General features: G+C 40.9%; 1 long non-coding RNA gene across 1 annotated transcript in view; it reads left to right on the top strand.

The window, feature by feature from the left end:
• The first annotated feature begins 7534 nt into the window (after window positions 1-7534).
• Window positions 7535-25509, top strand: part of LOC101677078 — a 102876-nt gene continuing 84901 nt past the window's right edge. Inside the window, exon 1 of the long non-coding RNA XR_199216.2 lies at window positions 7535-7907. This is a non-coding gene — a long non-coding RNA (uncharacterized LOC101677078). The remainder of the gene's footprint in view (window positions 7908-25509) is intronic.

Here is a 25509-nt window from a genome sequence, read left to right as displayed (position 1 = left end):
TCCTTTTATTTTCACAGAAGCCTTCTGAAGTGAATGCTGTCTTAGTCACTTTGTCAATGAAGAAAATGAAGCTCAGAAAGAATACTAGACACTTTCAGAAGTTCACACAACTGGTCTCTAGAAGAGTTAGAATTTAAATGTGGGTCCATCTGATCCCCCAATTTTTTTTCTTCTCATTATTTGATATTGATAAAAGCAATGGCTGAAGTGTTAGAGTTTCTGTTATAGGTTCTATTCTCTCATGTCAGCTAAGGGACAAATTATTCTTTGATTCTATGACTCATTCATATTATTTGAGAAAGGATGCTGGTTTATATTTTTTCAGTCAAAAGGACAGACTTTATTCCTAGTCCTTTCTGCTTCTAAGTTTTATTATATGTATTGGTATAATCCTGATGTGAGAAAGCTTGCTTCCAAGGAATGAGAAACATCTAAATTTTTCTATCCAAGGATGATCTGTGTTCCCAGGTGGGTTACATTTGGGGGAACCAAAAGTCTTCTTCATGAAGATTGCAAAGGCGGCCCTAACCGGGTCACTGAGGAACAGATGGTAGAAGCTTAGGCCCCCTACCTTCATCATGGGACAGCATTACCTCTTGTAAGAACAATGACAACATCCCATCTGCCTGTCTGACAGCCACAACTCAGGGTGAGACCCCTCTTGGAATTCTGCCTGTTTAGTCAAACACCTTTCTAACAAGAGTACTGACTCCCCAAGAAGGAAAGGGAGGTGTCAAGACATCCCACCACAATTCTTTATTAAAAAGATTCCATTTTGAAAATGATATCCTTTTCCTGATTGTAAGACAGGTATGTGTTTGTTAAAGAGAGTCAGAATATAGTTTACCTACAAATCTCCACATAATCTTGGTTAATATTCTGGGGAATATTCTTCTGAATATTTTTCTATATATATATACACAGTCATCCATATACATATTTTATAAAATTCATGCTATTCATAGTGAGTTTTAAATCTACTTATTATATTGCCATCATTTTTCTAAGTTTATATAGATTTATAGAGACAAAAGAACTTAGGGTGTCAGTAAGAGTGTAATGAAAATGATAGACACTTGACTCTAATTAAGGGAAAAAGGAAGTAGATAATGAATGGGGGAAATCAGAAGGATTAATGGACTGAAGATCACATGGGGGTCAAAGAATGGTTGAAGTAGGAGTTGTTAAAGCAAAAGGAAGTGCATAGATGGTGGGGTGCATGGTTAATGATTGCTTGGTATAATAGTTTTTATGTAACAAAGTCTCATGGCCATAAGACTGAGTGGCTGAAGTTGGAGAAAACTCACTGGAGGTGAGGAAATCGGGAAATGTAAGAGCTGGATGGGATGTCCAAGTGGTTATAGACTCAGGATTATGGGAGGACTTGATCTGAGGAGGAAGGCCCTGATCTAGGTATGTTTTATATTATAATACATCCCATAATGTTATGTTATGTTAATTATACTATACTCCATTATATTAACAGGAGGGAAACAGCCAAACATCATCCTTATGCAACTTTACTGACAATGAGAAAGAACCAACTATTTTGCTCATGTTGTGGAATTCTCACCAGGCTCAAGATCTGATCAGCTTTTAGAAGAAAGAGTATGTTGCCTGACAGAAGCTGTGTGGTGTTGATAATAGTGGACTTTGGAGTAAGACAAAAACTGAATCTGAATGCTGAAAACATTGGGTAATTTACCTCATCTCTTTGAGCCTGAATTTCTAAATCCCTAGAATGGGATTCTGAATGCCAATTTTATGGAGCCAGATGAAAGAGGTGACCCGAGGATCACAGTGCCTGGAATTTAGCCTGGGCTCAAGAAATCTAAATTCTTTTCCCGTGAGGAGTCCTATCCAGGGACATACCAGTTTTGAGGGGAAAACCTGTAAGCGGTCCTATTGGGTTTTGTTGGAAAAACAGTTTTCTAAATTACAGTTTTGTGCAAAAAGACAAGCAAATGAATAGTTTGCCAAAGGTGTCAAGACACCTTACTTTCTCAATTTCCTTATACTATGGAAATTTAATTCCATTTTGTGGTGATTACAATTCAGTCTCTGGAGATAATTGCGCCTAATTGTCATCTTGTTATGAATAACTTTGTGGAGAGAAATGCAGCTACACAATGAGGTTGATTACCTAAGGTTTACAGCATTCAGAGAAATGACGAAAATAGGCCAGAGTCCTTGGCTGAATATTGATTACTGAAGGAAATCCAGGATTTCTTTGAGATTCAAGAAGTATACTTTTCTTTCAGCTCAAGGGAGGCCTAGAAAAGTTAGTGACAGCTGTCACCACCTAAGGGTAGAAAATCTCATTTTTACTCCTTAGTAATGTTTAAATACAAGTTATCAAGTATCTATTGTGTGCCAGAAGCTTTCCAAGTGCTGGCCAATTGTTACACCCATTCTCTGAGTGAGATGTGGATTCCTATTTTCCAGCTGAGAAGGCCGAGGATGGGAGGTTTGAGGGAGATTTGAAGTGACTCACCCAAGTCTAGTCAAATGGCAAATGGCACAACCAGAATTCAAACTCACATCCACCTTTAAAGCCTAATCTGCACACTCTATGAAGATGCCTCTAGGCAAAGCTCTGGATAGCAAGATGTTCAATCTCCAGATTATTATTTTTTTTTTTTTAAAGAATATGGCTACTAAAATTTCTCTGGAGGATGCCTGGGTGGCTCAGTTGGTTAAACATCTGCCTTCGGCTCAGGTCATGATCCCAGGATCTTGGGAGTAAGTCCCGCATCAGGCTCCCTTCCCAGCAGGGGAGCCTGCTTCTCCTTCTGCCTGCTGCTTCCCGCTGTGCACGCGCGTTCTCTCTCTCTGACAAATAAATAAATAAAACCTTCATAAAAAAATGTCTTAGAAGAAATTAAGGTTCTCTAGAGAAGCAGAACCAATAGGATATGTATATGTGTAGAAAGAGATTATAGGGAGTGGTATTCTTGCTGCCTTTTTTTTTTTTTTTAAAGATTTTATTTATTTATTTGAGAGAGAGAGAGAACACAAGCAGAGGGAGAAACAGGCAGAGGTAGAGGGAGAAGCAGGAAGAGGTAGAGGGAGAAGCAGGCTCCCGCCTCCACAGGGAGCCCAGTGTGGGACTCCATCCTGGGACCCTGAGATCATGACCTGAGCTGAAAGCAGACGCTTAGCAGACTGACCCACCCAGGTGCCCCCATTCTTACTCTTTTTTAATGAACTATTTCACTTCTCTCTGATGCCTTGTGTGAGCCAGAGGCAAAGAACTTGGGTAACTTGGAGGACTCTTAGGTAAATGCATATAGCAGGATACTTACTAGGACCAGTAGAAAAAAAATAAAACATAGTAATAATAGCTATAATTTGATAAGAATGCATGAGTTCCCTGCCTTGGCTGGGGCATCAGGCAGCAGGCACATTAATTGCATTTAGCTGTTCCTCATATTCCAGTAAAATGGGAGCTTCGTGAAAGCAGGGGCCGATTTGTTTGCCTCCTCTTGTTTTGTTTTTAGCCCCTGGTAAAGAGCCAGACCCATGGAGAGGGGCTTAGTCTCTGCAAAATAAATGAAGGAATGTGACAGTTCACTTAGGATCATTCTGTGCTCTGTCAATATCCATCTCAAACTGTGGAAGTCAGAACTGGGTGATTTTTTGCATGACCTCAGGAGAAAGAGGAGTCAGATTGGCATTCCACCACAATTTTGCCTTTTACTTAAGATGCGGCCCAAATTACTTCATGTTTAAGCCTCCATTTCCTTGTCTGATTCTTCAAAACCCATAGGCGCAACCATTCATAGTTCTATAATCTTTCCCAATCGCTCCCACTCCACCTATAAACAGAGAGAGTGACTAGAGAGCAAAACGAAACAGGACAGGCAGCAGCATGTACGATAAATCAGCGACAAGGTATCCTCACAAACCCCAGAGATGACCAGCCACCACGAAACCCGCGTGGCATCCGTGTGTGCAAGGGATGGAGAAGAGGGAAGCACTGGAGCGTCTGGTGGGTGTAAAAACAGAGAACCCTAAAATAGACAACAGATACTTGTCACAAAACACTGAGGGCTGATCTGAAAACAGCTACTGAACCCAGGAGGGCTGTGTCCAGTCTACCAGCAGACGCTGGAAAGGTGCACAAGGCTCACTCTCCCTGCTGGAGCTCGCGCCCCTCGCACATGCCCTCACTCTGCACCCGTATCACTCCTCTTAATTGATCAGCTCTAAGAGTAGGTATTACTTTGCCTGGCGGGTAAATTTCTTATTCTGCTTTAACAAATTACCTCAGACCAGCTTAAAACAACACAAATGCGTTACCTTATAGTTTTGTCATTTCAAAGTGCTACGTAGGTCTTCCTAGGTTAAAGTCGAGGTGTCAGCGGGGCTATGTTCCTTTCTGGAGGCTCTAGGGAATCCGCTTCCTTGCCTTTACCAGCTTCTAGAGGCCGCCTACGCTCTTGGTTTTTGATCTTCTTCCTCCATCTCCAAAGCCAGTAACAGGGGGTTCAGGTTTCCACACATCACGTCTGCCTGACTTTGTCTTTGTAGTCAAATCTCCCTCCGCCTCCCTAGTCCGCTTATAAGTTCCCTTGTGATTACATGCGCCCTCCCTATCTGAGAACCCTAACTTAATCACACCTGCAAAACCTTTCGCACAGGGTAAGGCACTCTGTTCACAGGGTCCCCAGATCAGGAGGTGGAGGTTCTTGGTGGAGAGGGGGTCATTACTCTGCTACCACACCAGAGAAGCATTTCCCGACCCAGATGGGGTTAGGTGCCCTTCTCATGAGTGCCAACAACTGCAGCCCTACTTGTCTATTGACTTATCTGTCACATGGGTAAGATGGGATGTTCCTTAAAGGCAAACCCGTGTCTTCTCTGCCACTGCCTTCTTCTGACTATAGCCCCTGCTGTCTAACCTGAGTAGAATTCCAGCCACATATGTTATCTTAAATTTTCCAGTGGCCACGTTAAAAAAAAAAAAAAAGTAAAAAGTAAAAAGCTAGTATAACACATTTAATTCTGTTTTATTTAACTGAATACATTTAAAATGTTAGCATTTCAATCTGCAACCCATGTAAGATTTACTCTATTTCACACGGATGTATTTGTACTAAGTCTTCAAAATCCAGGATGTATTCTTACACACATAGGACCAGCCACAGTTCAAATGCTCCGTGGCCACATGGAGCTGGTGGCTGTCCCCATGAGACCAACCTTAGCACAACCCCTGGCATTGGAACTTCCCCCCTCCCCCCAACCCAGTTGCCTAACAACTGGTCAGGGCATTGATGAGGAGCCAGTGTGAGGGCCCAGTCTTAGGTGTAACTGCAGCTTCAGGGTTCTTACATGTTTGTGGCTTGTCGCATCAGATTTTGCATGAAAACCAGAAACAAAATCAAATGCCTTGTGAACCACCTATTTGCATTTCTGCTTTGTCAATGCACACACTTGGATTGGGCACTGTCGGTTCCCTGTGATGAGGGAGCATCCACGGCGGTAAACATTTACCCGGAGCCCTCTCCCTGGGCGCCCATGAGTAGGAGGTAATTAGCTGGTGAGGAGAAAAACATATTTTCACAACATTTCCCAAGGTTTGCCTTTGCTTTCATGTATAGCTCCTTCAAAATATTATCCTCAAATTGCAATTTGAAAGCTGACCGTGCTAACTTTGGCTTCCTGAACCTCTTTGAAGTCACAGAACAGTCTGAACACAAAGCATTTGCACAGGCCTACAACAGAAAAATAAACACATATCCCTCCTGAAGGGAGACCCTGGCTTCTGAGCTGCAGAGAAGAGGTCTGCCAAATGGGGGAGGCTGACTGGCATCCAGAACTCTGATCTCCATCAGGATTGCTTCAGGACACTCCTTGGTCCCCTGAGTTGCTCTTTCAAAAAGCCACTGGAGTCCCCTTCATGCATGCACAGGTTTCTGCACCATCAGCACACATGCAAAGTTCTCTGGCGTGTGCTTACCCGTAGAGCACTGTCATGTAGCAGGATATTAAATATACTATAATCACAAACACATTTTTGCTCCTCATGCCAACAAATGGGTTCTAAACAGAGACAATCCCATAACCACAGCATTCTATGCTGTTCTTTTCCTCTTTGCACACCCAGCAACTGGGCAAAGAACCAGTCACATATCAGGCTGCTAAATGATGATGAATGAATGAAAGAATGAACGAAGGAACGAATGGCATGAACCCTCTTCTATCACTCTCAGACTTGCAGAGGGACTGGGAGGAGAAATCTACTAGGGATCACGCCCTCCTCAGAACACATGTGAGGCAAACTCCGAGCAAAGAAGAAGGTCTCTCTAATACAGGCCATTATTAAAAAGAGAGGAGAAAGGAACAAGCACCTCAAGAGTGCAGGATGCAGGCTTTTGCAGAGTCTAAAATGGAGACGAGGGACGCCTGGGTGGCTCAGTTGCTTGGGCAGCTGCCTTCGGCTCATGTCATGATCCCAGCGTCCTGGGATCGAGTCCCACATCGGGCTCCTTGCTCGGCGGGGAGCCTGCTTCTCCCTCTGCCTCTGCCTGCCATTCTGTCTGCCTGTGCTTGCTCTCTCCCCCTCTCTCTCTGATAAATAAATAAAAAATCTTTAAAATGGAGACGAGTCTCAGGATAGACTGGACACTGCCTAGAGGCTGAAGATCACTTTGTGTTCTCCGGAGCATGACTGGCAGGATCCAGCTAGAACTCTGCAAAGGCAGCGAAGGTCCGAGGAAGTGGAGCAAGCCCCAACACAAATCTGAGTTGGTTGAGGCTGTGTCTGCACGCGTACTGTGTCATAGATTTCTGCTGATTAAAGTCAATGGCTTACAGTTTATTTTATTTCTGTTGAGTTCGCCTTCGCGGTTCAGTGTATCCAAACGTCCTTTGACCCAATGTATTCACAAAACTGAAAAGCCACCCCCCCCAGTAGGAAAGTAAAGATAGGGATGGGAATAATGCCCGGCAGAAGATTCTCACAAGTCTGAACACAAGTCCTCTTGCAAGCGATATAGGCTACAGTGGCTATGGTACCCTTGGAGTATGGATGCTCGTATTTCCGATCATGGGCAGGGAGGGTGGGCTCAGAGCATCACCCTGAAAGGGGAGCCAGGAAAAGCAACTGAGGAGCCCAACCCGTATCTCTCCACCCCACCCTCCTCCTGGAACCCCAGTTTCTCACGAGCCCACCATAGAAGGGAAGAAATGTGCTTATGCGTGTGTGTGCATGCATGGGCTTTATTTTTTACTGGTTTATCTTCTCTTAAGACCCAGACAGAGGGGAGTGTCTGATTACTCCTTATTCATGGTGTGTTAGGGTCGCTGTCTAAACTTGGAACAGAAGCATGTTCTTTAAATTCTCCCTTTCTTTTCTTCCTGTCTAGCAAGAGTGGGGAATCATTCTAGAGAAAGATGGTATACACAGTCTCAAATACACACAGTTAAATCCTAACTCTCCAGGGTTGATAATTAAAAAAAAAAAAAAACCACCCTCGAGGACACAGGCATTGTGACACACAAAAAATAAGAGAGTCGGCCAGTTTGCTAAGGCCAGATGGTGGGCAGTGAAGAATAAAATTAGGTTTTGAAATTGGGTGAGGCTGGGAAGTTGCAGATTTTGCAATGTATTCATGAGTAGAGTTACTTATTTTAGGGACATGCAGGCCCATGTAATGCGGGTCAAATTCAGAGTTGAAGGTTTCTATGCAACTGTGGCAAAAGAAACAGGCCAGGAATGAGTTTCAATTAAACCAAATGACAAGGATAACCAGAACGCAGATTTGGGGCAGGAAGAGGTCAGAGGAATGCCATGAAATCAATGAAGGTAAGTAGGGACAGATGAGCCAAAAAGGAGGCAGAAGCCCGGAGCCTGTTTCCCAGCTTCCTGTTCTGAGGATGGGTGTCTTGCTGAGTGTTAGCAGGTAAGTGTTGCAGCTGTGTGCGACAAGCTTGGGAGGAAAGCTTACTAGTAAACAAGTTTAGTTACTGGAAGCTGACATTTGTCCAATTTTTTTTCATTGTAATCATAAAATTGGCTAGTGTTCTATCTACTTGAAAACTCCACAAAGTTTGGTAGGACATGAAACGTTGGTACTGGTGATTCTGAGTTTGACATTTGAAACATTTTCTCTAAAGTGAGAGGCTTCAATAACATTGGGAGAGCCAAGTTTTATTCCCGGGTCTATATCCTGGGCTTATTTTGCTAAGTGCTTGGCTGTAGTATTCCACTGTTACCACTGCCAGATCCCCATTTTGGTTCCAGTATATGGTTCAGGTATTAAGAAGATCTCTCTCTTATCATGTCCTAAATTAGTAACAGTGGCCAGTGCTATAATGAGACAAATTAGTCTGCGAATGAAGCAAGGAAATGCTGGCTATTTCTGGATCACTTACAGCAAGCCTAGTCCCATGGGATAGGCACCAGTGGCTTCCAAGCAAATGGTTTTGTACTGTGTTCTTTTAGTGTTTACACCTATTTTTTTTTTTTAATAAAATGAACCTCAGGTGCACCAAATTGGATTACTCATAATTCTGAGTTATGGAAAGGTATCATATATCCATATATATCTCTGTTTTTATTTATTTTTTTTCCTCTACTAATCATCCCTGGTTCCAGTTTCAACTCTCCCCATCAAAGATATCCACTCTTGTACCTTCACTTACAATAAGTGTTATCATGTTAAACATCTTACTCTGCTTCAGACTTTCTTACATTCAGCATTATTACCCCCATCACTTGCATAGAACACATTTTGGTTTCCATTTCCTCTGGTGGACACCTAGGTGATTTCAAACCTTCTATTAATTACCTTCTATTATTCTATTCATTATTTTTATTATGCCTTTTTCTGCATATGCAGGTCCCCCCCCCCCCGGAAGATAGTCCCAGTCATACTATGTAGACATAATGAATTTTCATTAAGCACTTTCAATCTGGTCCCCAAAATGAGCACACCACTCTCCCCCAACACTTAAAAAAGATCCAGTAAAGGAGCCGTTCATTAAACTGATAGGTTATTCTTCCCCCTACACCCCAGCTTTCCTGGGGAATAACTGAAATATCACATTGTATAAGTTTATATGCAACACGACAATTTGATACACTTATACAGTATAAAATGATGACCACAGTAAGGTTAATTAACACCTCCAACCCCTCACATAATTACTATTTCTTTTTGTGTGTGCTAACATTTAAGATCTACTTTCTTAGCAACTTTTAAGTATACATTATAGTAGCATCAACCACAGTCACCATGCTGTTCATTAGTGTTATGGCTGATTTAATGTTAAAACCTGTTTAACTATTAGGACCTGCTTAATCAGAGCAACTCCATATTACCTGGGTAGCCATATTGTTGTTTACATGTATGGGCTTCATTCCAGGAATAAATGCCCCAGCAGTTCTAAATGCCCCAGCACATCCCAGCAGTTCTAAACATCCCAGCAGTTCCTGGTATTGGTTCTGGGTATCGGTTCTGGGAGTAAACGCCCTAACAATAGAAGCCACATACCTTGAGGTCTGCGGTTATGCTCTATAAAACCAGCTTGTGAGATCAAGATGGGGTACCCCTCTTTGGAGGCAGCCTGGCCGGTCAATCTGACTTCTAATGCTTGGCATAGAATAAAGCTTTGCATAACTTTCATTTTGTCTCAGTCTCATTCTTTTGATAATGGACCCCAACAATTAGATGCCCAGGACTTAGTACTTAAAATTGAAAGTTTGTACCCTTTGACCAATATTTGCCATTCCCCCCAAGTCCCTGCCCCTGGGAATCACCATTCTGCTCTCAGTTTCTACGAGTTTGGCTTTTTTAGATTCTACAAACAACTGATAAAGCATTTGTCTTTCTCTGCTTTACTTCACTTAGCATAATGCCCTCAAGGTTCACCCAATATTGTCACACAGGTCAAAATTTCCTTCTTTCTCATGGCTCAGTAATATTCCTGTGTACATGTCTGTGTGTGTGTGTGTAATCTCATTTTTTAACTCCATTCATCCGTAGATGATCAGTTAGGTTGTTTTCACATCTTGGCTACTGTGAATAATGCTGCAATGAGCATGGGAATGCAGGAATCTCTCTGAAATACTGATTTTATACCTTTAGATACAAACCCAGGAGTGGGATGGCTGGATCATGTGGTAGTTCTGTATTTCATTTTTTTGAGGAATCATGATGCTCTTCCCCATAATGGCTATACCAATTTACATACCCACCAACACTGTAGCAGGGTTCTTTTTCTCCCCATCCTTGCCAGTATTTATTTACCCCTTGTCTTTTGAAAAGAACCATTCCCACAGATGTGAGGTGATACCTTCAGAAAAATAATACATTGAAAGCAAAAATGGTTACCTGCTAAGAATGGTGGGATCTGAGTGAGAGGTATATGCGGGTTTTTTGAACTTGCAACTTTTCTATGAATAATTTTGAAATTACTGAAAAATAAAAAGGTACACAAAAAAGAATCCATGGTCAGGTAGGAAGTCATTAAAATGTGTTGATCAATGTAAGTATGCATTAATAACATAATAATCATTTTTGAAGTTAAAAACACTGTGAGACAGAAGTGTTGCATATCGCATGGCTTGTGTAGCAACAGTGATTTTGGATTCACTGAACAATGCATCTTTAAAATATATAAGGCAATATTTAAGGGAATGGCAAGATGAAATTAATGCAGCTTCTCAGAAAATTTGAGAAACTGAAAGACCATGATGACTAAAGGCTAGACACCTTTCAAATAACACAATTAGCAAGTTTTATTTAATAGATACAAACACACAAAATCCTGCACCCAACATATAGAAAATTCACATTCTTCTAAACAAACATGAAACAGCTTTTAAAAAACTGATCACATTTTAGGCAACAATGGAAGTCTCGACAAATCCCACAAAATATTTTATGAGCTATATATTTAAATCACAATCTAATAAATCACAGATTGATTTTTAAAAACAGCCAAAGTAAGAACTTTCTCCCTCCTTCAAATACAATTGGAAACTATGGAACCTGATTTGAAATACTTAATGGGTTAAAGAAAGCTAAGTGGAAGTTATAAAATATTTAGCATGAACTGGAATGCCAAAGCAGGAAAATGAGAATGCAGCTAAGCAAGTATTTTGCAGGGAAACATTATAGACTTAAAGGCACATATTCAGAAATAAGAAAGATAAAAAATTAATGGACTAGCATCAAACTCAAGATGCCTGTGAATAACCACAAAATATCTTCAAAAAAAAAAAAAAGCAAGAGGTGCAGAAAAGCATGAGATGAATGAAACTAATGGAAATCTGGGAAGATTAGGGCTAAATCCAATTGTCAATGTGGGGCTTAAGCCACATTTAGCTAATTGAAGGATAAAGATGGATGTTCAGCAAACATTTGTTTTATTCAATATTAATACTTACAGAGTTATTTCCTGTGCTTGATATTGAACATGGTGATTACAAGTGTCAGGCTAAGGCATTAAAGCTTATTCCTCAGGAGATCTTCAGGTAGGATTTTAAACTTGGGTGCCATAACCAGGTCAGGGCCTTGGAAAACCTTGCTTCCCAGCCCTCTGCCAGCATGCAATTCCTGGCAAAATTTTATCAGTCATTTATTTCCCATGGGTATCTCAACTCTGGACTCTGATAAAATAGGACATTCTTACACTCTCCAAAGAATTCTTTAAAAAAAAAAAATTCTTGGGACGCCTGGGTGGCTCAGTTGGTTAAGCCACTGCCTTCGGCTCAGGTCATGATCCCAGGGTCCTGGGATCAAGTCCCGCATTGGGCTCCTTGCTCAGTGGGGAGCCTGCTTCTCTCTCTGCCTCTGCCTGCCTCTCTGCCTGCTTGTGTTCTCCCACTCTCTCTCTCTCTCTAACAAATAAATAAATAAAATCTTTAAAAAAAATTCTTTCAGAAAATTCACCATTCTTTTCCCTCCAAATGTATGTCCATTCCTCCATGGCTAACTGTAACATGATCCCAAGGTATAAAGCCACAGAAGACATACAAATGGCCAATGGACACTTGAAAAAATGCTCCACATCCCTTGCCATCAGGGAAATGCCATCAAAACCGTAATAAGATACCATGATACCACCTCACAACAGTCAGAATGACTAAAATTAACAAGACATGGAACAATAAATGTTGATGAGGATGTAGAGAAAGCGGAACACTCCTACACTGTTGGTGGGAATGCAAACTGGTACAGCCACTCTGGAAAACAGTATGGAGCTACCCTATGACCCAGCAACTGCACTATTTGGGTATTTACTCCAAAGATACAGATGTAGTGAAAAGGAGGGACACTTGCACCCCAATGTTCATAGCAGTACTGTCCACAGTAGCCAAACCATGGAAGGAGCTGAGATGCCCTTCAACAAACAAATGGATAAAGATGTGGTTCATATATACAATAGAATATTACTCAGCCATCAGAAAGGATGAATACCTACCATTTACATTGACATGGATGGAACTGGAAGGTATTATGCTGAGTGAAATAATCAGAGAAAGATAATTATCATATAGTTTCACTCATATGTGGAATATAATGAATAGCACAGAGGGTCATGGGGACAGGAAGGGCAAACTGAATGGGAAGAAATCAGAGAGGGAGACAAACCACAAAAGACTCTTGACTCCAGGAAACAAACTGAGAGTTGCTGGAGGGGAGGTGGGGGGGGGGGTTGGGATAACTGGATGATGGACATTAAGGAGGACACGTGATGTGATGAGCACTGGGTGTTATATGCAATTAATGAATCATTGAACATTACATCAAAAATTAATGATGTATTATATGTTTGCTAATTGAATTTAAATTAAAAAAAGAGAAAAAGCTAAGTTGATGTCCCTGTATGATTGGTCACGAGAGTCCAAGAATACCCCTTAACCTATTCCTTAGAATTCTTGATTTACAAAGCTCTCTTGTGACAAATTTGCATTCTAAAGAGTAAATATTTGAATTCTGTATTATGATTCAAAGTGAGTATCATCTGCTTTGTCAGCTGAGAACATTATCTTAATATAAAAACATTTGGCTTCCAAGAGTAAAACTTTATTTCAGGATTGGATTTCTCGATAATTTCAGTGACTGAGAGAATACATTAAATCAGGTATTATGTTCGGGTCGGTTATTACATTTTATAGATAGCCTTTTGTGTTTCTAGTTTATAAGGAATAAATAAGTTAGCCAAATCGATATATATAGCTGGGCTATGTTTCCACTATTTTTCAGAAATGTATTGTCTAACACTGTTGCCTAATATACTCTGAGACTATTGTTTCCCTCTGTGTTTTCCGATATAATCTAGAAAAATAAAAACCAGAAGCAAACACAATTCTGTCACTCTATTTTTGTTGGAAGCAAGACAGTTGCTATTATTTGGTTTGGGGAAAATAAAGGCAGTATTTCAGATGTGAAAAATTGCTTGGACTTAAAAATAATATTTGATGGTGTGAGCAGTAGGACCAAAGTGGCGTCCTTTGTGTATAGGCAGAAGAAACCAATTCATTTGCAGTTAATCTCTCTTTATATAATCAATGAAATACCATCTCTGTGTAGAGATAATTGTGAGAACATGGAAGACCAAGGACAAAGCACTACATTTTGACTGGAAGTTGCTAGGAATCAGCTCTTTGAGAGAATCAGTAGAGTATAGTGATTGAATTCAGCTATTGATTCAGGCACACCTGACCTTGAATCATCTCTTATTCTTACCAGCTGTCTGACCTTTCTTTTTAAATCTCCAAAAGGAGAATGATGGGAGTATCTGAGTGATTAGCCCATTGAGAGAATTAAAAGAAAACAAACTTTTTTTTAATTTTTAATTTTTTATAAACATATATTTTTATTCCCAGGGGTACAGGTCTGTGAATCGCCAGGTTTATACACTTCACAGCACTTACCAAAGCAATATACTCTCCCCAATGTCCATAACCCCACCCCCCTTCTCCCAACCCCCTTCCCCCCAGCAACCCTCAGTTTGTTTTGTGAGATTAAGAGTCACTTATGGTTTGTCTCCCTCCCAATCCCATCTTGTTTCATTTATTCTTCTCCTACCCACATAAGCCCCCATGTTGCATCACTACTTCCTCATATCAGGGAGATCATATGATAGTTGTCTTTCTCTGCTTGACTTATTTTGCTAAGCATGATACGCTCTAGTTCCACCCATGTTGTCGCAAATGGCAAGATTTCATTTCTTTTGATGGCTGCATAGTATTCCATTGTGTATATATACCACATCTTCTTAATCCATTCATCTGTCGATGGACATCTAGGTTCTTTCCATAGTTTGGCTATTGTGGACATTGCTGCTATAAACATTCGGGTGCATGTGCCCCTTTGGATCACTATGTTTGTATCTTTAGGGTAAATACCCAGTAGTGCAATTGCTGGGTCATAGGGCAGTTCTATTTTCAACATTTTGAGGAACCTCCATGCTGTTTTCCAGAGTGGTTGCACCAGCTTGCATTCCCACCAACAGTGGAGGAGGGTTCCCCTTTCTCCGCATCCTCGCCAGCATCTGTCATTTCCTGACTTGTTGATTTTAGCCATTCAGACTAGTGTGAGGTGATATCTCATTGTGGTTTTGATTTGTATTTCCCTGATGCCGAGTGATAGGAGCACTTTTTCATGTGTCTGTTGGCCATCTGGATGTCTTCTTTGCAGAAATGTCTGTTCATGTCCTCTGCCCATTTCGTGATTGGATTATTTGTTCTTAGGGTGTTGAGTTTGCTAAGTTCTTTATAGATTTTGGACACTAGTCCTTTATCTGATATGTCATTTGCAAATATCTTCTTCCATTCTGTCAGTTGTCTTTTGATTTTGTTAACTGTTTCCTTTGCTGTGCAAAAGCTTTTGATCTTGATGAAATCCCAATAGTTCATTTTTGCCCTTGCTTCCCTTGCCTTTGGCGATGTTCCTAGGAAGATGTTGCTGCCACTGAGGTTGAAGAGGTTGCTGCCTGTGTTCTCCTCAAGGATTTTGATGGATTCTTTTCTCACATTGAGGTCCTCATCTATTTTGAGTCTATTTTTGTGTGTGGTGTAAGGAAATGGTCCAATTTCATTTTTCTGCATGTGGCTGTCCAATTTTCCCAGCACCATTTATTGAAGAGGCTGTCTTTTTTCCATTGGACATTCTTTCCTGCTTTGTCGAAGATTAGTTGACCATAGAGTTGAGGGTCTATTTCTGGGATCTCTATTCTGTTCCATTGATCTATGTGTCTGTTTTTGTGCCAGTACCATGCTGTCTTGATGATGACAGCTTTGTAATAGAGCTTGAAGTCCGGAATTGTGATGCCACCAACGTTGGCTTTCTTTTTCAATATCCCTTTGGCTATTCGAGGTCTTTTCTGGTTCCATATAAATTTTAGAATTATTTGTTCCATTTCTTTGAAAAAGATGGATGGTACTTTGATAGGAATTGCATTAAATGTGTAGATTGCTTTAGGTAGCATAGACATTTTCAGAATATTATTCTTCCAATCCAGGAATATGGAACATTGTTCCATTTCTTTGTGTCTTCCTCAATTTCTTTCATGAGTACTTTATAGTTTTCTGAGTATAGATTCTGTGCCTCTTTGGTTAGGTTTATTCCTAGGTATCTTATGGTTTGGGATGCAATTTTAAATGGGATTGACTCCTTAATTTCTCTTTCTTCTGTCTTGTTGTTAGTGTAGAGAAATGCAACTGATTTCTGTGCATTGATTTTATATCCCGACACTTTACTGAATTCCTGTATAAGTTCTAGCAGTTTTGGAGTGGAGTCTTTTGGGTTTTCCACATATAGTATCAGATCATCTGCGAAGAGTGATAATTTGACTTCTTCTTTGCCGATTTGGATGCCTTTAATTTCCTTTTGTTTTCTGATTGCTGAGGCTAGGACTTCTAGTACTATGTTGAATAGCAGTGGTGATAATGGACATCCCTGCCGTGTTCCTGACCTTAGCGGAAAAGCTTTCAGATTTTCTCCATTGAGAATGATATTTGTGGTGGGTTTTTCATAGATGGCTTTGATGATATTGAGGTATGTGCCCTCTATCCCTACACTTTGAAGAGTTTTGATCAGGAAGGGATGCTGTACTTTGTCAAATGCTTTTTCAGCATCTATTGAGAGTATCATATGGTTCTTGTTCTTTCTTTTATTGATGTGTTGTATCACATTGACTGATTTGTGGATGTTGAACCAACCTTGCAGCTCTGGAATAAATCCCACTTGGTCATGGTGAATAATCCTTTTAATGTACTGTTGAATCCTATTGGCTAATATTTTGGTGAGAATTTTTGCATCTGTGTTCATCAAGGATATTGGTCTATAGCTCTCTTTTTTGATGGGATCCTTGTCTGGTTTTGGGATCAAGGTGATGCTGGCCTCATAAAATGAGTTTGGAAGTTTTCCTTCCATTTCTATTTTTTTGGAACAGTTTCAGGAGACTAGGAATTAGTTCTTCTTTAAAAGTTTTGTAGAATTTCCCCGGGAAACCGTCTGGCCCTGGGCTTTTGTTTGTTTGGAGATTTTTAATGACTGTTTCAATCTCCTTACTGGTTATGGGTCTGTTCAGGCTTTCTATTTCTTCCTGGTTCAGTTGTGGTAGTTACATGTTTCTAGGAATGCATCCATTTCTTCCAGATTGTCAAATTTATTGGCGTAGAGTTGCTCATAGTATGTTCTTATAATAGTTTGTATTTCTTTGGTGTTAGTTGTGATCTCTCCTCTTTCATTCATGATTTTATTTATTTGGGTCCTTTCTCTTTTCTTTTTGATAAGTCGGGCCAGGGGTTTATCAATTTTATTAATTCTTTCAAAGAACCAGCTCCTAGTTTCGTTGATTTGTTCTATTGTTTTTCTGGTTTCTATTTCATTGATTTCTGCTCTTATCTTTATGATTTCTCTTCTCCTGCTGGGCTTAGGGTTTCTTTCTTGTTCTTTCTCCAGCTCGTTTAGGTGTAGGATTAGGTTGTGTACCTGAGACCTTTCTTGTTTCTTGAGAAAGGCTTGTACCGCTATATATTTTCCTCTCAGGAGTGCCTTTGTTGTGTCCCACAGATTTTGAACCGTTGTATTTTCATTATCATTTGTTTCCATGATTTTTTTTCAATTCTTCTTTAATTTCCCGGTTGACCCATTCATTCTTTAGAAGGATGCTGTTTAGTCTCCATGTATTTGGGTTCTTTCCAAACTTCCTCTTGTGGTTGAGTTCTAGCTTTAGAGCATTGTGGTCTGAAAATATGCAGGGAATGATCCCAATCTTTTGATACCGGTTGAGTTCTGATTTAAGACTGAGGATGTGATCTATTCTGGAGAATGTTCCATGTGCACTAGAGAAGAATGTGTATTCTGTTGCTTTGGGATGAAATGTTCTGAATATATCTGATGTCCATCTGGTCCAGTGTGTCGTTTAAGGCCTTTATTTCCTTGTTGATCTTTAGCTTGGATGATCTGTCCATTTCAGTGAGGGGAGTGTTAAAGTCCCCTACTATTATTGTATTATTGTTGATGTGTTTCTTTGATTTTGTTATTAATTGGTTTATATAGTTGGCTGCTCCCACGTTGGGGGCATAGATATTTAAAATTGTTAGATCTTCTTGTTGGACAGACCCTTTGAGTATGATATAGTGTCCTTCCTCATCTCTTATTATAGTCTTTGGCTTAAAATCTAATTGATCTGATATAAGGATTGCCACTCCTGCTTTCTTCTGATGTCCATTAGCATGGTAAATTCTTTTCCACCCCCTCACTTTAAATCTGGGGTTGTCTTCGGGCTTAAAATGAGTTTCTTGGAGGCAACATATAGATGGGTTTTGTTTTTTTATCCATTCTGATACCCTGTGTCTTTTGATTGGGGCATTTAGCCCATTAACATTCAGGGTAACTATTGAGAGATATGAATTTAGTGTCATTGTATTGCCTGTAAGGTGACTGTTACTGTATATTGTCTCTGTTCCTTTCTGTTCTACCACTTGTAGACTGTATACTGTCTCTGTTCCTTTCTGTTCTACCACTAGTAGACTGTATATTGTCTCTGTTCCTTTCTGTTCTACCACTTGTAGGCTCTCTCTTTGCTTAGAGGACCCCTTTCAATATTTCCTGTAGAGCTGGTTTGGTGTTTGCAAATTCTTTCAGTTTTTGTTTGTCCTGGAAGCTTTTAATCTTTCCTTCTGTTTTCAATGATAGCTTAGCTAGATATAGTATTCTTGGCTGCATGTTTTTCTCGTTTAGTGCTCTGAAAATATCATGCCAGCTCTTTCTGGCCTGCCAGGTCTCTGTGGATAAGTCAGCTGCCAATCTAATATTTTTACCATTGTATGTTACAGACTTCTTTTCCTGGGCTGCTTTCAGGATTTTCTCTTTGTCACTAAGGCTTATAAATTTTACTATTAGGTGATGAGGTGTGGGCCTATTCTTATCGATTTTGAGGGGCATTCTCTGAACCTCCTGAATTTTGATGCTCATTCCCTTTCCCATATTGGGGAAATTCTCCCTAATAATTCTCTCCAGTATACCTTCTGCTCCCCTCTCTCTTTCTTCTTCTTCTGGAATCCCAACTATTCTAATGTTGTTTCATCTTATGGTGTCATTTATCTCTCGAATTCTCCCCTCGTGGTCCAGTAGCTGTTTGCCCTCTTTTGCTCAGCTTCTTTATTCTCTGTCATTTGGTCTTCTATATCGCTAATTCTTTCTTCTGCTTCATTTATCCTAGCAGTGAAAGCCTCCACTTTGATTGCACCTCATTAATAGCTTTTTTGATTTCAACTTGGTTAGATTTTAGTTCTTTTATTTCTCCAGAAAGGGCTTTTATATCTCCCGAGCGGGTTTCTCTAATATCTTCCATGCCTTTTTCGAGCCCGGCTAGAACCTTGAGAATTGTCATTCTGAACTCTAGATCTGACATATTACCAATGTCTGTATTGATTAGGTCCCTAGCCTTCGGTACTGCCTCTTGTTCTTTTTTTTGTGGTGAATTTTTCCGCCTTGTCATTTTGTCCAGATAAGAGTATATGAAGGAGGAAGTAAAATACTAAAAGGGTGGCAAAGACCCCAGGAAAATATGCTTTAACCAAATCAGAAGAGATCCCAAATCGTGAGGGGGGAGAAAGGAGATAAAAAGAGGTTCAAAAAGAATGAAAGAAAAAGAAAAAAAAAGAAAAGAATTAAAAAAAGAAAACGAATAAAGAAAAGTATATAAAAGAAAAAAATATATATTAGATAAGCTAGTTAAAAAACGTTAAAAAAGAAAAGGGTAAAAGTTAAAAAAATTTTAGCAGAAGAAGAGAAAAAAATGAAAAAAAAATTAAATTAACTGCAAGACTAAAAATTCACAGGGAGAAAGCCATGAGTTCCGTGCTTTGCTTTCTCCTCCTCTGGAATTCTGCCGCTCTCCTTGGTATTGAAACTGCACTCCTGGTAGGTGAACTTGGTCTTGGCTGGATTTCTTGTTGATCTTCTGGGGGAGGGGCCTGGTGTAGTGATTCTCAAGTGTCTTCGCCCCAGGCAGAATTGCACCGCCCTTACCAGGGGCCGGGCTGAGTAATCTGCTCGGGTTTGCTTCCAGGAGCTTTTGTTCTTTGAGCGCTTTCTGTAGAGTTCCGGAGGACGGGAATACAAATGGCGGCCTCCTGGTCTCCGGCCTGGAGGAGCCGAGAGCCCGGGGCCCCACTCCTCAGTGCGCCCTCAGAGAACAGCGCCCTGTAACTCCCGTCTGCCTGACCTCCGGCCATGCTCTGAGCTCACCGAGCCTGCGACCGGTTCAAGGTAACCCCGAGCTGTGAGCTTACTGTTGGCTCTGTCTCTGTAGCTGGCTTTCCCATTCCAATACCCACAAGCTCTGTGACACTCAGACACCCCTGATCCTTCCCTGACCCTGCAGGACCTGAGGCCACGCTGACCCCGTGTAGTCTTCGCCCCTGTTTAGCCTCTGGAGCGATGTCCCTCAGCGGAACAGACTTTTAAAAGTCCAGATTTTGTGCTCCGTTGCTCCGCCGCTTGCTGGGAGCCGGCCCCTCCCCCTGGGGTCTATCTTCCCGTCACTTTGGATTCACTGCTCCGCCAGTCCTACCTTTCAGAAAGTGGTTGTTTTTCTGTTTCTACAATTGCTGTTCTTCTTCTCTTCAATCTGCCGATGGATTTGGAGGTGTTTGCAATCTTTAGATAAGCTATCTAGCTGATCTCCTGCTAGCTGAAGTAGTCTCAGCCTGCTACTTCTCTGCCATCTTGACTCCTCCCACCCCCCCAAAAGAAACCAAACTTAATAAGGCTCGCAGCTCTGTGCCTGACCCACAGTGAACCCTTCCTCATCTCCAAGGAAACTACTAGCGTAGCAGTTCAGAAAAAACAGGGAGGCACCCAGTAGTTGAGAACTACTGGTAAATTTGAAAAAGGAGAAAAGAAAGGCAATGATACTGCTAGTGTGGGGAGGGGAGTATAGCAAGTCGAGGCCTCTGGCTTTAGGAAGAAATACTGAAGGGAGCAACTGAAAGGGAATCTGGGTCACCCAGGTACAACAAAGCTTTGAGGATGACTAAAACTCCCAGAGGCCACTATTATGTAGGATAATGCATGCATCTGATTTACTCCCCAGCTTCTCACTCTTGCCCTGACATAGGAGACTTCCACACAGATCTCCAACTTCACCCCCACACTATGACTACGGCTCCCTACAGACAAGTCAGACTTTCTGCCAGCTGGACCTTCCTGAAAAGATCCTGAACCTTTACACCTGTGCGACTTTGTTCCTACTGTCCCCCCCTAGATTGTTTCTTCCTTTCTTCCCATCTTTGAATTCCTAGCCATCCTCCTTCTTCCATTTAAAAGCCACCTTTCTCCTTCCCAGATCGCAACAGTAACGTCCAATATCCATCCACCTCTTTTGAATTCCTGGAGTACTTGCTGGGCCCTCTTTATTCACTTTGGATTTGAGTTGTTACCATAGGTTCATTACTCCTAAACCTGGAAGCAACTCAAGCGAAGAGACGATCTTATCTGTTTCCTCCTGCATGGTGGGTGGCACATGATAGGCGTGAAATACATGAGTGTTCACGGGATACTAAGAGCACAGCTGTATTTCTGAATGGACGGCTCTTGTGATCAAGCATTTTTATGATCACCTAATGGTAAAAACCATACCCAGTTTTCTGTTAGGGATCTACTATGCCCCAGGCAAGTTGCCACATTCTGTGAATGAGATTGACTCAATACTCACTCCCTTGTGCCTTATATTCTAATGAGAAAAACAGAATTTAGACAATTAGAGCTGCAGTGAGTGTAAGGAAAAAGGTAGGAAGAGAGGGGTTCTAATTAAATAGCTCACTTGTCACAAAGGAGAAAGCTGTTATCAGTACTGAAAAAGTTAAGTGGGTTAGTTTCCAAGTTGTGAAAGTCCTGTCCCTGTGACTGATTTAGGTGTGAAGCTACAACATACTATGGGCCACGGGAGCTGCTCTGCGCTCTAGGAGAAGGAGGTGGTCTATAAATTCAGATTCATTAATAAAGGAGGTAGGTTGGGAAGTCGGGATCATTAGTTGGCTGAAGCAATGCACTAATGCAGCATAAAACATAAAACATACTGAGGTCTGCCATTTATTGTCCCCTCAGCTGGCATAAAGTTATTGTTGAGTTATTGGCTATAGCAAAGCTGTAAAGTCACATAGTAGCATTATATATTATATACAAATGCAGGCATATACAGCCGGAATATATAGACAGATGCTTCAATTTTATCTCATTCTGTTAATTTAACTTTGTGTTTGGATGTAGACTTAAAGCACAGTAAATCACTGGGATCACTTCAGGAGGCTTAGCTCAGAGCAAAGCTATCTCTTTGGTTTAAAATCACTCTGATTACTCCCAATCCTTCCTAGAGGAAGCACTTAACTAGATGTTCCATATTCTCTTGAGAGTCATCTTTCCAAAAGTCAATGACAGAAAAAATTGACTTTGAATAAAATAACAATAGCTCAGGATTCTAATATTTAATTTCAACATTTCCCTAAACAAGGACAGAATTTGGCCTGTGAACAATAATGGCCCTTTGAGTCTTCTTTCTTTCCCTTTTGCCTGAATTTATATTAACCTGCAAAAACTTGGAACTTCTTTGGGCAAGGTGAAGGACTGTGTTTTTTGTTTTGTTTTATTTTGTTTTTTGGGGGGGTTTTGCTTTGGTTGATTTTCAGAAAAGTTAAAGACAAAGTGATTACACAAAAGTGCCATCCCAGCTCACTGAGTTTTCTTCCCTGAGGGTTACTACCATTTCTGTAGAAAACTATTCAAACTCCCTCATATTGCCAATTATCAATAGAATGATGGAAGCACTTTATATAGGCACCTTGAGTACAGTATAAAGCAGTAGCTCAACACCAAGGCTCTGAAATGAGGAAGATTTGTGTTTTAACTCTACTATTCATGAACTGTGTGAACTTGAGTAAGTTATGGAACCTCCCAAAGCCTCAGTTTCCTTATCTGTGAAATGTAATTTATAATATTACCTTCTTGGTAGGAATCTGAATGAGCTAATATATGAACATACGATCTATGGGAAGTTCTCAACAAATGATAGTAATTATGATTAATATTATCTTTATTAACCTCTACATCAAGCAGGTGCAAAACAAATACTCCTCTCAATGACCAGTAGAGAGAACCTTCTCTCAGTTCCCCTGAGTTCTAGAAGCAGTGAAATCACTAAAGAAGAATAGGTATGTGTGTCAGGATTCTTTTAGTGTAAGTGCAGACTAGCTTAATCTACTCAAGGCCAAATTGGGATTTATAGGAAGGGGTATAAGTCAAGCGAAGGACATTTGTTGCCTGTTATTAGGAGCATAGGTCCAAATACTTCCACTCACTGCATCTTGGTATTGGAGTCGCCAAGGAAAGCAATAGTCGAGTCCAAGAGGGAACATCACTTCATTCCCCAGAGAAAAGGCAGACCAAGGTCAGCTCCAATAGCTGGCACCAGTCTCCCATGGCCAATAGGTTCCTCCTAGCACCCAACACAGGGCAGCTGGCTTGCACTCACTCCTTTCATGCTACAGTAGAAGGATTCTACCTCCTCCCCACAGGGGACAGATGCAATATTTGGGTTGATCAGGTGCCATTTGTGTTAACTTCAGCAAGACAAAGGGGTACACATTGAGTCTGAAATAGGGAAAGTTCTTCCTACACAAAGTGGTAAATCCAGCCCCAGCTATGGGAACTCTTTATCTCTTGGTAAGGAAGTGTTCCAGGTCCAAGGCTGAGTGGGGGTTGAAAAATGACATGCATGAACCTGCCTTTCTCAACACTAAGAGAAGCTTCTAGAACAGAAGAAAGAAACAGAAGACCTTTATATCAATGAATAAAAACTAAGGCCTTGAAAACCACTCAGTTTTTCTCTGCCTGTCTCTTATCTCTGCTTGTTGGTCTACTTTCCTTCTATTTTCAAACAACTTTTCCTTTATGGCATAGGTCACAGCTACTGGCAGCTTCCAGGGCCTTATACTAATTGCTTAGAAATCAGTGAGGAAAGAGAGCATCCCTCTCTCTCTCAGCTTGTACTTGAAAAATTCCAGGGAATGACACTGGAATTGGTCAGGTGACCTCTCCTTGGACGACTCACATAATCAGGGATTGGGGTCCTATGATTGGCAATAATCTGGGCCATGTGCCCATTTCTATTACCTAAAGCAGGGGCACTATGTGCATGTGGGGAGGTCAGGTTGCATAGGGTTTGAAGGTAGAATTCCTCTAGCACAAATGTGACCACTTGTGGAAGAGATCTTAGAGTTAAATTGTCCAAACTCTTCATTTTATTGTCAAGAAACTGGAAGCCACAGAATTTGTTCAAGGTTAGCAGGGCATGGCCCTTCGGTAGGTTCTCTGCTGGCCGGAAGCATGTCTTCATCAGGTTGTTGGTGGAATGCAGTCAGTCTAAAGGACTCAAAATACTTTAGTAAGTGCCCAACAGAACTTCAGTAGGAAACTTTCCTGGTTGAATTAAATACATTTGAATAGGGAGAGAGAGCACAAGAGGGTGGGGGGGGCGGGTCAAAGAGGTTATAATTTGCATTCTTTGGAACTATAATTTCCTTCAACCCTGCAAAGGGACACTATTGGATTTGCTTCTGAGAACAAGCTGTGTGAACACAAGCTTGGGAGGTTTAATTGGCTATGAGACAGTCTCAGGCATGACTAAGTGGAAGCTGAGAACAACTTCTCAAACTGCACAGGAGAGGATCCAGTTACAATTTTGCCTCGGAGCTTCCCTTTCTATCCTTATCCCTGTGGGATTCTGCCCAGCCTATGAGTGGTCTGGTCTTATTTCTCAGCTGGTTGTTGGTTTCCACACGGGTACACTGAGATACTCCAGGGGGAGTACTGGGAGTATGAGAAAAAAGGGTAAACAAAGAGCATTTTCTAAGGCTTATAATTAAGGCAAACATCTGAATATTACAGAATGGAATTTCAATAGCATTTCAAAGTTTACAGTGAATCAGAAGATTATAAAGTCATTTTGCTTTTATTGCCAGTGTCCTGGCCCTGTGTCCTTATTCTCTTAGGGCTGGACTTTCATCCTTATCAAGAGTTAGGGGTACCTTGGATGGAAAATTCAAGAAGCATTGGGGAATTAATAGCATCCAGAACTTAACTCTGAGGTCTGAGGATAAAATCATCATACTTAGAATTCAGTTCTTCCCTGGTCCAACACACTTCAGAAAGCCTGCTTTCTTTTGCTAAGGTGATTTTGGAAATGGAGGAATATTATTAGGGACAGTTCTCTTATATTTTTGCCTAGCTATTCCATGCTAGACAATTTGTCAAACTGATTCCCCTCTGTCCTTTCCTTTCATTTTACTTATTGCTGCTCTAACAATAGTTTAGTTTCCTTTAAATATAGAATTTGGGCATACACAATTTAAGAGCTGGAGGAGGTCTGAGAGATTTCTTCACAAATGAAGAACCTGAAGCTTAGCGAGGTGAATCCACCAGCTGAAGACCACACAGCTCAGCAGTGGCTGAGGCAGAATCGGAACCCAGGTCTCTGACTCTCATTCTAGTGCTCTGCCCTTGACCTCTGACCTCCATAAACACTACTCCAAAAAGGAGTTTTTTGTAAACATTCTCAATTTTTTAAATGAAAATTGGTCTGCATTTTCTGTCTTTAATAGGGTTTCACTTACAACTTAAAAAATATGTACCAGTAGTTATGTCTTTCTATTTTTTTAAAAAGATTTTATTTATTTATTTGATAGATATCACAAGTAGGCAGAGAGGCAGGTAGAGGGAGGGGGAAGCAGGCTCCCCACTGAGCAGAGAGCCCGATGCGGGCCTCAATCCTAGGACTCTGAGACCATGACCTGAGCCAAAGGCAGAGGCTTAACCCACTGAGCCACCCAGGCGCCCCATGTCTTTCTATTCTTATTTTGTATATTACCATTTAAAATGTTAAGTTATTTATTGCTGCACATTTTGTTGATTTTTCCCCCCAAAGCTTATTATTGATTGATTGGCTATTAGTTTTGTTTTCTAGATCATTAAGTTCTTCCTT

Source organism: Mustela putorius, unplaced genomic scaffold, assembly GCF_011764305.1.
Source record: "Mustela putorius furo isolate JIRA1106 unplaced genomic scaffold, ASM1176430v1.1 tig00003909_pilon_pilon_pilon, whole genome shotgun sequence".
NCBI classification, from domain to species: Eukaryota; Metazoa; Chordata; class Mammalia; order Carnivora; family Mustelidae; genus Mustela; species Mustela putorius.
Note: the sequence above shows the minus strand (reverse complement) of the source record. Positions and strands in the feature narration are given on the sequence as shown.